This window comes from Dermacentor albipictus, unplaced genomic scaffold, assembly GCF_038994185.2.
Source record: "Dermacentor albipictus isolate Rhodes 1998 colony unplaced genomic scaffold, USDA_Dalb.pri_finalv2 scaffold_11, whole genome shotgun sequence".
Lineage (NCBI taxonomy): Eukaryota > Metazoa > Arthropoda > Arachnida > Ixodida > Ixodidae > Dermacentor > Dermacentor albipictus.
Window position 1 is genome coordinate 12059556 of NW_027225565.1, and position 14154 is coordinate 12073709.

The 14154-nt window shown below is 41.3% G+C and overlaps 2 long non-coding RNA genes across 2 annotated transcripts; both read left to right on the forward strand.

Moving 5' to 3' along the window:
• The first annotated feature begins 4844 nt into the window (after positions 1-4844).
• On the forward strand, positions 4845-10669 carry LOC139051282 (uncharacterized). Its single transcript, XR_011509309.1, has 4 exons — positions 4845-5153; positions 6368-6424; positions 7487-7677; positions 9018-10669. It is a non-coding gene; the product is annotated as an uncharacterized lncRNA (long non-coding RNA).
• A 35-nt stretch (positions 10670-10704) lies between these two features.
• Positions 10705-13890, forward strand: LOC139051266 (uncharacterized). Its single transcript, XR_011509296.1, has 2 exons — positions 10705-11916; positions 11988-13890. It is a non-coding gene; the product is annotated as an uncharacterized lncRNA (long non-coding RNA).
• Positions 13891-14154: the final 264 nt, after the last annotated feature.

Sequence of the window (14154 nt, forward strand, 5' to 3'; positions counted from 1 at the left end):
TCTATACTCGCGCTAGCTGCATGTGAGCTCATCTTTTTCACCTGCGTTAGAGGGGACAGTCGCGCCGCTACGAGGTATTAAACATGTTTACTGTTTGAGCATCTCTGAATTGCATGAGCTATGAAATACACCCATCACGCCAAACTTGGAGGAAGAAGTGAAGAAGCTAGATCCACATTAAATGACTTTAATGTGTTAGAATTTTTAGGATTATCAGCAATCAAAATTAGCTCTCATTAGAAACCACATTTAAACTCTTGTGAGAAACCCTCACTAAAAGACAATGCTTATACTTTCTGATAAGCCTACCCTGCGCATTTTTCATTCCTTAAAAATTTGTCTACTTTTATCTTCAGCATTAAGTGAACAGGTTTTTTTCAACTCGTGGTCAAAATAGATTTACACAAGAACTAAAATTCATGCTAGCTTGTGCTGTCTATGCCAAATCTCAGCTTTTATGTGTTGTATGTCATCTTGCTTTTGTGTTCTACTTGGTGCTTAAGATACCCGATGGACAATTTACATAAACAAACCATTTGTATTACAGACTCTTAACTTTATATGCAAAAAGTACTACCATTGCAGACAGAAAACGCTGAAATATAGAAAGAAATTCTGATAATTGTTTTCTGCGCAAGTAATTTGGTTGGCTTTGGGCAAGGGTCTAAAAATGTTGCATAATTCGGTTTCCTAAAGTCAGTTTTTCCGTGATACAGCCGTTGTCACAGGACATGTGTGTTCCTTAATTACATATGCGCACACCTACTGTCCCCTGTCATAGTACAAATACCAACACATGTAATAACTGTACTGGCAGCCATTCAAAGATGTTTCTGTGGAGATTTAAGGCCCATGTTCTGGAGTGAAAAGTGTGGCCCTAGCTGTAAGAAAGTAATATTTTGTTTATCAAGCCAAAGTTTATAAAGTTCATGTTTTTTTAAGTGTTTATTATTTCTACACTCTAAGAAAAAAGAGAGTAAAAAGTGAGTCACAGCAACTTGACTCTCTTTTTTCTTCCTAAGACCCACTTTTGCGCGAGTAGAGTCAAAAAGAAGAGTCCACATTCCCGCATGGGTCGTTTGACTCTCAATAGCACGCTAAGAGTCATGGAAGATCGCCATTCCTCTGATATTCGAGATGAGTCTGGCGAGAGAAAGATTTAATGCAGGAGAAGAAATACCAGATAAACTCTTCTGTTTTAGGCAGGCCCTCGGGTTCCTGTCCTGGTTGTAATGCCGCCGTGTATCATTCTTTCATCCTTGTCATGTTCTGCAATTACTTCGAACTCTATATATTGATTTTTCTTGACCATGTTTGTTGATACCTCACACGCTTAAGCCATAGCTGGATTCCTATGATAAGGAAGACTTGGATTTGTCACACTGGTTCTGACCATAAGTAAATCTAAAAAAAAGTATTGGCTACTAAAGAGAGCACAGCAAAGAGATAAGTTCAGTAGGTGCAGTCAACAGTGTCGATTGTAAATGTAATCCCGCGACTTAAACTAAATTTCGAAGGTTTAGGTTCCAAAATCAATATCTTGTTATGAGGCGCACGGTAATGGAAAGCTGCAGATTTATTTTCAGCAGCTCGGGTTATTTAACGTGTACGGAATGCACGGTATACGCGCGTTTTCGCATTCTGCCCCCGTTGGAATGCGACTGCCGCGGTTGTGATTGGACCCGTCACCTCGAGCTCAGCAGCGCAACACCAAAGCCACTGGGCTACTGTGCGTTGCGTTCCGCGGCCACAAACAAATATTAACGTACGCAACACTGCTTTGGAACCCCCTAGAAATATAAAAACAAAAATACGGCAGTTTCGCCCCAATGCTGCCTGAACCACTGCACGAACTACTGCTGGAACCAATGTTCGTTGTTTCATCGGCTGAATAAACTGCAGTAAACATTCGCTTACTCCTTAAATTAGGAAGCACTGGGTCACGCGCGTACGTGCATACAACAGATCTCACTCAATGACGGCGAACACTCGCTGTCACAGCGTTGGCTTGACGAAGGGCGCGAACAGAGCGGACAGAACGCTTCTGCTGCCTCTTCCGTCAAAGCGTCTCCGCAAAATTGCGTTATCTGAGCGCCCCCCCCTCCCCCCCAGCTTTGCGTCCATCGGAAATTATCACCAAGACAGAGCGAGGGTGGCGCAAGACCGGGCTAGAGCAACGGCTAGAGGAGAAGCGCGCTAAACTAGCGCATCCCGCATCCCTCTCCCGGCTTGCGCGCGTTTTATCACGTGACCTCCTATAGATACTTGGGGCGCCCATCGAGCCCGGCTCAGCCTCGAACACTTCCTTTAACGCGCACAGCCAACGGCGCGGGATAGGATCTTATTGCACTTGACTTTATACGAAAGCTCACGATAACACCGACAGATATATTTTGACGGTTGTGTCCATATAATTGCTATCGCAAAATTCGCAATAAATAGAAATTTTTACCAAGGACCAACCACACTGCTTCTCCATGTCGTGAGAGAGCGGTGAACGATAGTTCTAGAAAATGTGCTGCTAAATCTCCGCCAAATGACTACGCTCGCATTTGGTGATCGCGGCACACAGTCGCAAGAACTTGTGGAGGAAATGCCGGAGTTCTGGCAGCTTCATGTGCACTAGATCATTTAGCAACATGGGCGGCTTTGTAGTTCTACCTCACATCAGAGCAAACTGCACTAGACGGAAATCAAGGGCAGCCGCACCGTTATATCTAAGGAAATTAAGGACAATTACGCCGCGTCTTCACACTTCGAGCATGCTCCGACAGCCCACCGATAGATATTTCAAACGCAACCACGCTCGGACGAGCAAATTTTGCTTCTGCCAAGTGAACGTAGCGGGTATTTCAACACGCGTATTAAATTCATGGCTGTTTCATTCGTGAACATTACTTAAGTGACGTAAAATTATCAGTGAGCAAAACAGTTTTTATTTCAACGCGAGTAAACAAAACCGAAACTAGCGCAACTGTTCTGCTCAGTTGTGCAGCTACAAAATGATCCAAAGCCGAAGCCGTCAATAGCATGACGCCATTTTAAAGTTGCGCTGCATCACGCACGAGTACGAGTATTCGCAACTTTCACGTACGGTGGCGCCGTCGTGCGGCGGCGGCCGGAAGCAATCGAAAGATTATACTCGCCGCTGGCTGCCGCCCGTTCGGCTAGCGTATTGGTGTTGAGTACGCTTTTCCTTCACTTTTGGTTGATGTTTTAACGCGTTCAAAGCTCCCATGGGATCCTGAAGGACACTTAACATGTTCAGAATGAGCAAACATAGGAGTAACCGTATTTGCTGCGTGCCGCAATGGGTGTCGAGCGGTAGTTATGCGGTAGGCGATGTGAGCCTTCACTCATTCCTACCCGCTGCGTTCATGAGGAAGAAATTGATTATTATGCTGCGGATTGGCAAAGCTGTCACAGAAGCTATGAAGGTTTGCAGTGCGCACTTCATGCCGGAGGACTTTTTTCGAATACGACAGATGAGTGACGATTCCAAGCACTTGAAATCGCGAATAGACGCACCTCCATAAAGATGCAGGCATAGCTCTACATTACGTGCAGGGAAAGAAATAATGCGCAATCTTAACTCAAATGTGTTGTAGTATGATTGATGCTTGCGTTCTTGCCACACATGCCTTTGCGGCTACGTTGGAGCGCAAACATTCTCCGTGAAGTCTTGTACCTGCTTCAAAATTTCTTGTTCTCGTTCACGCATTCGTGCTCTGCAACGCCGGCTTGACATTCCACTATTTTCGAACAGAAAGATGAGTTTCTCACTTGTGCATCGAAGCAGAGTGACGCAGGCGTAGAGGAACCTGGAATTCGTACATCGTCTGCGACTTCGATGCGCAGCTGCAACGTGTGTACAGGCGCGCATGACTGCACTCGTGAGGTAACAAATCTTAGTCCAACAAACGTTAAACTACTGTGCAGTGTTCGCGTAGCGAACCCTGAGCTGATCTGCGCGTATATTATTTTGTAAAGATAACTGGAAGAATGAAGCGAGCATTGCCGCGGACCGGTAAATATCGGCTATGTATCGCTTGATCTGTCTATAGGCAAGACGCGGTAGGACTCGCGCAGGCTGTAAAACTACCGCAAGACTGTAGCTTGAGCAGCACGCATAAAGCGCAATAACTAAATTACAAGGGTGAACGGTTATCGTATATATAGCTCGCAAAAGCGGTCAGATATGGTTTTTTGTTTAGTTCTCGTGTTAAACATCCAGCTTTGTGAACACAGCCAGGGATAACTAGACAAGAAATTTTCGCACACAAAACGCTTTAGGGTTGCTTTTCCCGCCGTCGATGTGATGGACTTCGGTCGCGCGACACCAGGAAGGTTTCTTTTTTCTCGACATGGCGGCTTATTCAAGCGGTCTAAGTAACAACTTGCAGAGAGCACCACACCGTGTAGAAGTTCATGTTACCCGTTCAAAGAGGTCAGATTAATAGAATAACAAATAGAAAGCATGGTCACTTCTCTTAATAACACCGTCGCGGAGTTTGTATGCAAAGTCCTTCAACAGTCACGGATGTCGACGTGCATACTTTTATGCCGCACTACACAAGATGACCAGCGTTTAGGACTTCCTCGCCTTAAAACAGGCTTCGAATCCTGCGTTCTGCTCGCTCAATATGAGCCATTACGCAGGCTAACGACAGCGGGTGTGTAAATTGAAGAGACATTTCAACATGACGACGCGAAACAACATGTCACTGAGCATTGCAAGACGACCGCAGCACTGCACCGACTGCTCTAGTTCTTAATCTCTCGGACAGCCATGTTGGATTTAAGGTGGCGCCCCCTATAGGCCGGGAAAGTTGCGAATACATTGTCGTTGAGTGGTTCTGAAATCGCTGCGCTAGGGACGACTGCAACCAAGCGTTGCGACAAGTTACGGTGGGAGCTTCTGTCCGTGCTGTGTGATTGCGACGAGGGGACCGCCGCCAGCAGCAGCGTTTCGCCGATTTCGTCTTTGCCGACATCGAGCAAGTGCGCTCGCCGGAAGCGTCCGAAGTGCTGCGGTTTGCACTGCATCTTTCATTGTGATATGGGAGATCGCAACGGACAGAGACGACCAGATGCATACGAACCACTACCAGCGGGGACCTGTGACCTGTGCCATATTTCTCTTAACGTCTCAGGTAAGCATATCAGCTTTTGTTCCGAGTTTACAAACGGCGCGGACTCGGTCCTTCCGGTATGGCTACATTTTGCGCCACGTTTCTCTTGGCAGTTCACAGACGTTTCTTGGGCATGCGTGCGCGTATGTATGCGAAAATACTACTGGCAGACGGAAGCCTCAGGAGAGCATCTGAAATTATTGCAAAGCTGTACTGCCAGGAGAAACACCGTTCTTAACGACTCCGGTGACGAGTGGCCTGTCGCATCGAAAGATCCGTAGAATATCAAGTACTGTGCTGCGTAACTTGAAGTGTAGATACAATACTAGTACCAGTGTAACTTTCGCTGGCGAAGACAGGTAGTCGAAAAGACAGCTTGTGTATTCTGAAGATTTACTAGCGCTTTAGGTATATTACCGCGAATAATAAAAGCGCTACAACGCTGTATGGCAGTGTCAGGCGATGTGGCAGCACAGATATCTTAAGAGCGGTAAAGCGGCTGCATGCACAAGCGAACAGACACAGCGCTTTAAAAGCGCTGAAACAGAACAAATTTTATGTGCATTTGGCTGTAAGTAGAAAACACAAAACACGTTAGCTGACAATCTAAGCCGATGTATAATGTTATTATTTTTTATGTAATCTTTATTTTCATGGTGGTAAATATTTAAAAGAATGAATTTGCTGCAACCTTTATATAGTAAATCCTACTAGGCGCACAAAACCTGGCTGTGTTATGCACAGAATTTGTGGTATTCCTACTGGATTTTCTATTTTGAGTCCGGTATTTTATGAAAACGAGGGTCTTTTTATTTGTAGTCTTATGTTAGTGCAGATATTTGGCAAGCAGAAATGAATCGATTCCAAGGTGGTACCTCTTGGTGAGCTACATATAAACCCAAGTTTCTCCTGTCTTGGCTATTGTAATGTGCATATAACAATTTTAAGTATATACTGCTGTAGTTGGCTTAGTCGCTGTCGCGTATTTTGTAAAAGTAGAAGGCTATGATTATTTTACTGTTTTCATGCAGAAATACCTTTCTTTGTTGTACCAAGAAACGCTCACAGCATTAAATGAAATGAAGTGTGATGTATTATTCTGCTAATTTAATAAAGGAAATTTCGTCTGCACTGCATCAGAGATTAGTTTACTTTCTTTTACTAAACAATGCGTTATCTCCTCTGCTACGGCTGTTCTGTGTATTTTTGTAATTTTGAAATGTACTTTATTTTAGGTATTCAAGAAATGCCAACATCCAGAAGAAGACGCCATCTTATCCAGCACGTTATTGGTGAGACAGATCGTAGCAGGGACTTTCGCATATCTCATTAGCATAAGATGCTATTTGTTGTAATTTTTGTGTCCACTTTCCTGGCCTTTATTCATTTCAGCATTATTGTGCAAAGGGTAATACTTTTACATCGAGATAGAGTAATTGTCCAAAGGAGAGACATAGCTGGAGGAGACGGCACACATGAGCCTCCTTTGTCCGTATCTCTATGTTGCGCCGTTACTCTGTCATTGTCTACCAACAAGCCCAAGTTCTTCATCAGCTACATTTACTAATTCTCCGTTATTACAATTTCATTGATACAACATTGAAAGTACAGAGGTACACAGGAAGACAGAGACTTGAAATGATGAAGAGCCGTAGAACAAGGAGCATCGCTGGAGCCAATGTTTCGACAAAGAGAAGGAGATAAGTTTTCTTGTCAAAACATTAGCTCCAGTAAAATTTCTTGTTCTATCACTATTTATGATTAAAAGACAGCATTATTGCTCTTGCTGAAGTATTATGCATTATGGAATAAAAATTGGCAGGGTTAAATGTCAGGAATGTGATATTTCTTGTGTATTTTAATGCTACAGCGAAAGCCAGAAAAACAAGATGTAGAGAACCACGCTGTTATTTGTCACTACCCAGTTTGGCCAGCTTCATCAGAGCGTGCACTTTGTTGCATTATCGACCACTGGAATTAATTAATTGAATTGCTTCGTGATTACTTATATTTAGAGATGCTGAACTTGTTTTAATGCAGCTTAACATAGTGTGTGTAAAAAATATACAATGACATTTTAAGAGGCTTGCAGTTGACTAGCAGATCACTTGATGGTATGAGCTCAGGTTTCCACTGAGCTTCCGTGCACAAATCGGATGCACATTCTCTTTTTTTCATTGCTTGGATTTTCATAAGCATAAGTACCATTTCTTCTTTGTCAATGTTCTAGTTGTGTTGTGGGACCTAACTGTTTACATTTATTTGTATTGGTATCCATGTTCCACAGACTGCTTAATTTTTCTTGTAAATTGTGACATGGTAGGACTAAGAGCATTTGTGCAAATTTGCTGCAGGTACACTCTGGTGGCTCCCGCCCCTGCATCCTACCACCACTGTGTCCTGACTACGTCCACTAGGGAGTTTGAAGCCTTTGGCGGCTCCTGCCGCTGCGTCCTGCCACCACCATGTCCTGACTACGTCCACTAGGGAGTTGGCAGCCTTCGTGATGATGCCAAGCAGGCTGGAAGCCAACAGAAAGATTAATGTAAATACATGTGATTAAGTGGCAACTTTTTGAGTGAAGTGGCTTGTAGCCACTCAGCAATGAAAGAGTTAACTTCAAAGCAGTTTAGACTCCCTGCTATCGGTGCAGGAATGCTCAAGTCCATGCAGTTTGCCTTAGCCGCCAAAAGGCTCTGTGGATTAGACGAAACGCGCTGCAAATTTTGAAACCAGTAGGAGACCACTTGTACATTTTTTTTCTTGCTTAACAAAAAACTGCTTTGATAAAGCTTTAGCAATCTAAAAAGAATACGGTGTACACTCATACATGGTATTGGGCATAAATTTACTAGGACTGCCTCAATAGTAAGTATGCCGATAAACACACCAAAACTGACTTTTTTTTGCTAGTTCATCCGCATCTCTGTGCACTGCTGTATAATTTATGTTCCTGAAACCAGTTTTTGCATGCAGCACAACTCCTAAATATGTGGATTACATAAATTTGCAGCTTTTGCTGTAAGCCAGATTCATGAAAATAATGTTAATTGGCCATTTTGTCCATGTTTAATGACCCATAATAAACTGAGCAGTGGCTAATAAGCAGTTCAATTTTTGGTGTAAGGCCTCTTTTTAAAGTCCCGAAAAATTTGGCCCCTTTAATGAAGGAACCAATTTTTCTGCTATGCCTTTTATGATGCATAGATTGGTGCATTACACAAAATCTCACTTAGTGCTTGCGCCAGTAAAAAAACTTTTTAAGTTAAGTATTTTTTGAAATTAACATTTGCGCTATATTGAAGGGCCTCCAGTTCTTCAAAAAAAATTTCAAGTGGTCGTGTGCCAGGTCGGTACAGCTCGCATGGAATTGCCTACTTACGCAAATAGGGAGGGCCATGCCCTCCGTGGTTGCTCAGTGGCTATGGTGTTGGGCTGCTGAGCACGAGGTCGCAGGATTGAACCCCGGCCACGGCGGCCGCATTTCGAGAGGGGCGAAATGCGAAAACACCCGTGTACTTAGATTTAGGTGCACATTAAAGAACCCCAGGTGGTCGAACTTTCCGAAGTCCTCCACTACGGCGTGCCTCATGATAAGAAAGTGGTTTTAGCAAGTAAAACCCCATAATTTAAATTTTTTTAGGGAGGGCCAAGTACACTTGACTTTATGTTAAGATACTATTATTCATCTACAAAAGACAAAATGAAACATTCCATCCTATAAACAGCTCTTAACACTCATTTACACTTTTGCACATCTTTATACCTGAAGTCTGGTGGCTTGTGTCTGTTTTCATTATCTGCTATGTGCCCATGGTAAACTTCAGGTTTGCCCTATGGTGAAGAATATTGTGGTGCTTATAGATATCGATCTGTGTTTTTCAGGTTGCCTCGAAATTTTACCAAAGCCGTACCACACACGGGCCAGGCCTCTTGCAAACGGCGTATAACCAGGCTCAACACATGAGTGTCGAGTGAGTCCGGAGATCAAGGCAACCTGCTGTGCGACCAGCGTGCAACCTTTGGTGACCTCTCTACATGTTCCACCTATTTCACAGCTGCACCTCAGCTGCAACTTATCCAAACAGCATCACCAACTGTGGTCACTCATCAAACCATGGATGAATGTTAGGGTGGAGTGATTTGAAGAGACATTCTATTTGTCTCTTCAAATTCTTAGCAAATACTTGTGTTATTATAATTAATATGTGTCTTTAGTGCCTAGTTTTTAATGGTTCCTTTCTATTAGAATTCTCACCATCGATTCCTGCTATTACTATAATGTATGTCTTTATGCCCAGTTTTTCGTAGTTCTTTTGTACTTGTGTATGTAATTGATAGATTCATACTTGTTATACAGAAGGCTAAAATGCAAACTTACAGCATTTTTTTCTTTCTTTTGATTATCTACAGCACTGCAAAGTGTTCAAGAAATGTAACCTAACGTGAGCTCTTGTGCAGGAAAAATTTAAGAGCAATATAGAGTACTTATTTCAAACACCCATTATTCTTGGAAAAGTCAAGAATATAGGAGCACAAAAAAGAAAATATTAAACTAGAGAAACATAAGTTCCCCTCATAAGTCTGATAATAATGTGACTTCCTTTCACTGCAAAGATACCAGTAATATACTCGCACACAAGGTTTCAAACAAGAAAGCTATGATGCCCTTTGCATTTCTCGGTGCCCATTTGTCACACTGACGAATGTCAAAGGCATCGTAGGTTATATGCACACATTGGTTGTGTTACACTTTTGAGTATTTCATTTCTCAAACACAAAGGTTTACAGCAGTGCTTTAAATAGCAAGTGCATTTCCTAATTTATTAGTGCAAGAGTAACAGTACAGATCATGTAAAAATTATTTTACAGTCCATGGATGCACGCTTCTGATGACATAGCAGTGACGTGGTCGTGGGATGAATGTCTTTATTTCAGATTTAAATATTGGCTTCCAGGTCTGAGTTAGTCTCCTACTCTGAGTAGTCTAGGTCAAAGTCCATTTACTAGAGAAAGTGAATTAAACTAGAAATTATAAACATCAAAAGATCTTGTTTAGGACACTAATGAGACAATCAGCAAGGTTCTTTAGTTATTCATTTCCAAATTTGTGAGGATATATGTTATGACTGGTTTCAATATTGTGAGTACAAATATTTGTTTATTGTCACACTAGAGTGGGCTGCCCCATTTGTATACAACCCCTTTACAGGCTAAAAATTCCGTGTGTTACCCTATTTACTCGCATAATGATCACACTTTTTTGCAAAAAAAATTGACTCAAATTCAGGGGTGCGATCATTACACTGGTTAATTTTCCCGCAAAAAGAAAAAAATATATTATCTGGCATTTACTACGGGATGACAACAGGTCAACAAATAGGCGGCTGCTGCTGTATGTAGTGCAGGACACGAAAAAAAATGGTGGCCGGCAGAGCAAGCCGAACGCGCCGAATGCATTTTTCTTCTCGTGAGTACATTACAGTGCATTCAAACAGTTTCTTCCATATTAGTAATGAATAATATTTGCAAGTTTGCGGCAAAAACATAGCCATGCCCACTTTTAGGGGACAGAAACAGATGGGCGCACTTAGCTGCCAGTGACATAGGAACACATGCTGCGGAAACTGCGGCATTTGTCTTCACCACTATCCTAACGTGGCACGTTTCCGCTAAGGGTGGGTGAATATCTTAGCTGCGTTACAAACGTCGGCGAATGAATAGGGTACACTTCTAACCTATCAGTGTAAACGTGGCTGCTATCATTGCCGCTCGCGATTTGTTGCGTGCCCACAAGTGCAGATGAGAAGAATCGAAAGACGCCTTTTTTTGTTGTTTTTATTGACCACAACCATTATAAAGCCTACACATAATAAAGGAAAGTTTGGTTGTAGCTTTTTTTTGTCGTAGAAGTGCGGAAAGTGATGAAAGCAATGAAATGGGGCATCTGCTTAAGAAAGTTTTTTGCGTGCAGACTGCTTGGTTTGTCTTGAAGAGTCGTTCGCATAGCAGTCGACAGATGGTAAGCGCGATCGTTATTAGCTAGATTTGGCACTTGACACATCGCTGCGGCAAGTTCGGGGTGAAATCATTACGTGGGAAATAAAAAAAATCGAATTAAAACGACAAAATTTAGGGGTGCGATCATTACGCGAGTGCAATCATTATGCGAGTAAATACGGTAATAGGCTGTTTTTGGTTTTGTGCACTCTATGTTAAGGGATGCAAATGGTGACATACAACAGAATGCAAAAATGACTAATGAATTCAAGCAGGGCATGGGGCTTTTTAGGCAGATGCGTGCGTGTGCTATTTATAAAGCTCCCCATGGTATGCCTGAAGGCATTTTCTAACACTTTGGTAGAATACACTGACACCCACTTATTAACTCCTCGAAACAACTTTTTTATATATTTGTACTAGAGATTTGAATATACTGTCATTCATAAAGTGTTTTATTAGATTTGAATTGTCATTTATTTTTGTGTAGCTGCTGTTTTTTAGTTATGTCCTACACAGTGGCAAAATATTTTGGGGGGCACTTTCCTGTGTATAAAGTTTTCAGAAATAGCTTCATGCTGTATCTTATTTAGCTATTCGTATACTGCAAAGTGGTGATACCTATCCAAACGGCTTGTACAATTACTGGAACTATGCAAGAATATATTAGGCCACATTAAATAATTTTACAGATTGCAATTTCAATTAGATATGAGCATTCTGCATATCTTGAAGAGTACGTATGCCAAATTTCGTTAGTATAGGACAACTATAAGTGCATAAGGTTATTCTCATGCTATTGTGAGAAAATGTTTTTGAAGTATATTCAATAGCTTTTTTTCACAATAGCATGAGAAGTATGCAAGATTAGTAGGCAGGCCTCTCTGCCTGCCTACTAATCTTGCATACTTCTAGTAACTTTACATGCTGTTTGAATAGATATCGGTACTTTGTAGTCTACGAAGAGCTGAGGTAGCTACAGCACACTGCTTTTTGTGAAAATTTAGTACACAAGAAAGTGCCCGCAAAGATCAGTGTATTTTCCCATTGTGTGGGACATAACTCAAGAAGCAGCTAAAGAAATACTAATGACATATATGAAATCTGCATGAAGAACTCTACAATTTGCTCTCTTTCAAAGCCTCTAGTACGAATAATAAGACTGTTTCGAGTAATATTCAATCAGCAAAACATGCCCCTTGCTATAGTGACCTACAACATAGAAACGCAGATTGAATGCAAGTCTTTTTGTTAAAGCGACTCTGGGCTGTCTTCCCAAGGGCTTCTGTTAAACACTGAAATTTCCTGCATTTACCAGAAGTGCAATACTAAAATGTTTGTGGATGTGCAATTGGTATTGGCAAACTAACAGAAAAAAAGACAGTTCTGTGAAATGAGGAATTGACTATAACTTTGTTCGACATTTACATTTTGACTCCATATCTTTGTTTTGTGCTTTGTACTGAGTGTTTCAGCAGTGACTGCCGCTAAAAATTGAACATATCTGCTTCATGACAATGCGACAATTTTCGCTAACAGAAATTTATAGCAGTGGCAGGCATTATAATTACAGTACTCAATAACGTCTAGTTTGTAAGAACTCAGACTAGCACCAGTTCCGAGATACACAACCCAAAAAGACATGATCAGATAGGTTTATCTTCCACACAGAATTGTCCCATAAGGCTTACAAAATGTTTTGTGGCTAAGTAATATCTGCAACAGCAAAGCATGTTCCACCAAGTATGGCGATAAATATTTCAGAGCTGTCAGTCTGAGGACTCCTACAAACTAACAATACCTTCAGCACTGACTAGCCTCAATAATAGGATGTCAGCCATTTTGCTGAAATTAATAAAACTTCAATTATTGTGATATTGTTTACGAAAAAATTTGCAATTGTAATGCAGTTCTAGTATCTGTCACTTGTAAATATTTTCCAATTAGTTTTTCAGACTACAATTTTTGGTCATAGAGGTATTCATTGCAGAAAGATCTAGTACATGGCACTTAATAATAAAGGTACTGGTCATTGTAGACTTTCTGTTGCACAGCTGTTTCTTGAAATCTGAAAGGATGTACCCGCCTCCTTATGTTAGCTAGAAACGGAAATCTGTCAGTATGTTTTGTTTAAAATACAGCTGATCAACCCGATAGTTAGGCTGCTTGCCAAATATAAATCATAGTTACGTAAAAGCTAAAGCTAAAGATTGGAATAAGGAAAATCACAAGAACATTGTATGAGTGATTTATAGATGTGGCACCTAAAGTAACTTATTCATGTATGTCCTGAGGATAGATTACAGCCAGTGCATAATGTGCTCTTACAGGATGACTTGTGATGAGTAAAAGAAGCCTTCCTCACATCTTCCTCTTTGTTTCTTTTGGATCTTTGTGCACTATGAGTATTGTTACAGCTGCGTGCATGCAGCTGGGTATAGTTTGTTTATGTGTTCTGCTTCCTCTCTTGTCCTCATCATTCATGCGCTATCTTTGCCGTAACAAAATACAGCTGCCTGTGCTACTTATTTTGTCAACGTGTTTGCATTATGGAAAGTTTTGTATTAGCGGTTATTTCGACCTGTGAAATTGTCTGTGTCAGCTATTTTACTTAGTCTTGCAAAAGTATGTTTCTCAACATAAATAAATGATCAGTATAAGTGTTGCTGTATTTATTTTTGTAATTTTGTCAGTTATGAGATTTTTATACACTGTTGCATGTTGTATGACAGAATAAAATTGATGCACAACTTTTTAATGTGTTTTTCAGATCAATTTTCATCTCACGCTAACATGCACAAATTGTGTGGGAAAAAGTGCCAACAAGAGTACCATAAGGTAAGACAGCTGTTTTTACTATTAGACTGGATTATCAATTGCCAACCAGTTGTTTTCAGCAAGCATAGCATAATGCATAGGTAATGTAATCTAAGTTGGAATATTGTTTTTATTGCACTTCCTTATATGGGTCTCCTTTATACATAAGTGCAGCCTCTCTTATTTGTTATGTGTAGCTTACTTG